Source organism: Coffea eugenioides, unplaced genomic scaffold (assembly GCF_003713205.1).
Source record: "Coffea eugenioides isolate CCC68of unplaced genomic scaffold, Ceug_1.0 ScVebR1_1479;HRSCAF=2334, whole genome shotgun sequence".
NCBI classification, from domain to species: Eukaryota; Viridiplantae; Streptophyta; class Magnoliopsida; order Gentianales; family Rubiaceae; genus Coffea; species Coffea eugenioides.
This window is the reverse complement of record NW_020861884.1, coordinates 10001-11679: the sequence shown is the minus strand read 5'-3', so window position 1 is coordinate 11679 and position 1679 is coordinate 10001. Positions and strand designations below refer to the sequence as shown.

At 36.1% G+C, this 1679-nt stretch overlaps 1 protein-coding gene and 2 non-coding genes across 3 annotated transcripts in view; 2 read left to right on the top strand and 1 right to left on the bottom strand.

The window, feature by feature from the left end:
* Nucleotides 1-262: 262 nt before the first annotated feature.
* On the bottom strand, nucleotides 263-336 carry TRNAD-GUC. The gene has a single exon. It is a non-coding gene; the product is annotated as a tRNA-Asp (tRNA).
* A 1107-nt stretch (nucleotides 337-1443) lies between these two features.
* On the top strand, nucleotides 1444-1515 carry TRNAT-GGU. Its single transcript has one exon. It is a non-coding gene; the product is annotated as a tRNA-Thr (tRNA).
* A 156-nt stretch (nucleotides 1516-1671) lies between these two features.
* LOC113755433 (photosystem II CP43 reaction center protein-like) overlaps nucleotides 1672-1679 on the top strand; it is a 4583-nt gene continuing 4575 nt past the window's right edge. The window contains 1 exon segment of the mRNA XM_027299440.1: nucleotides 1672-1679. This exon segment is cut by the window's right edge and continues 2132 nt beyond it. The gene's annotated coding sequence lies outside the window, so the exon portion shown is untranslated.

Below are 1679 nucleotides of genomic sequence, written 5' to 3'. Positions count from 1 at the left end.
CCTCCCCCCCCCCAAAAACATACAGTATTCTATCCACGGATCGGGAACAATCGAAAAAGCAGACTCAGTATTTCTTGGAATACTTACTATAATGCTACTACTAATTGTAATAATCCACCCACATATGTTTTTATCCTACCAAAAGTAAAGAAATAGAACTTAACCCCCCTTTTGATTTGGGAATGAACTTATGCCCCGGCCCCCCTTTCTATGAACTATGAAAGGGGGAGATGGATTTTATTGCTGTATTTATTGGATCCGTCGGGACTGGCGGGGCTCGAACCCGCAGCTTCCGCCTTGACAGGGCGGTGCTCTGACCAATTGAACTACAATCCCAGCGAAAAAAGGGATCTTGCAGAGATTTTTATTCTTTTTATCTCCGCATCGAGTCTTTATGAAAGATAGGGGGTTATACCCTCTCGTGATAGATTGGATTGGCGAATTGGGCGAATTATTGGGCCGAGCTGGATTTGAACCAGCGTAGACATATTGCCAACGAATTTACAGTCCGTCCCCATTAACCGCTCGGGCATCGACCCAGGAAGAATCACTTTTAGACTTATTGTATTGATAATCCATGATTAACTTCCTTTCGTAGTACCCTACCCCCAGGGGAAGTCGAATCCCCGCTGCCTCCTTGAAAGAGAGATGTCCTGAACCACTAGACGATGGGGGCCTACTTGCCCAACCGCCATCATACTATGATCATAGTATGAACAGTTTTTTGAAATTGTCAATATAATGTAATGGTCTGATTGGATCTTTCTGCCTTTTCTAGGTGTAGAGAATTTTGCGATTTGTCATTCATGAATCGTTCATTCTAATCGCCATTCTCCACTCTATATATATAAATAAATCTAGTTATAGAAATCTATATTATTTAGTCTAATATAAAAAGAAAATCAAAAAAGTAGAAATAACACAAAGGATAAGATTTTATCAGGGAGTCGTTGGTCCAAAAGGGGGTTAAATTCTATTTCTTTCACTTTCATTCTTCCATTCATTATTAAGATGAGATACCCTTATCTCATACTAAAAAAAAGGAAATTACTAAATACTAAATTTAGTATTTAGTAATGGGATTCATAAATTTTCGAAAAAAAGTTTCATTTAGTTCAGGGAACAAGACAAATAGAATCTCTTCATCATATGATTCGATGAAATATCTTGAAATTTATGTCGAATTGGTAGGTGTACATATAAGTGAACTTTTTTTTGGTGGGAATCGCTTCATTCAAAAAAAGAAAAATAATGGGGTTCGGTCTTGAAACAATCCATTGCATTTTACCCTAGACTTGCTAAGTAAATACATTTTGTTATTCGAGAATGAGTCACTATCTAAGTCTCCTGCATGGACTTATATATATATAACTTATGTATATAATATATGGACATATAGGCATTTTATCTACATAGTGACCTATTCAGGAATTCATCAAAAAAGCCCTTTTAACTCAGCGGTAGAGTAACGCCATGGTAAGGCGTAAGTCATCGGTTCAAATCCGATAAGGGGCTCTGGTTTTTTCATAAAACTCCAGTTTCCAATTGTACTATTCATATTTGAAGGAAGAATAGAGATATTATTAATATTTGTTTGTAATAAAAAAGTAACTAACGAGATAATAGAGTATTTTTATACTGAGTTATAGTTTTTTTATAGTAGTTATAAAGTTAAACGT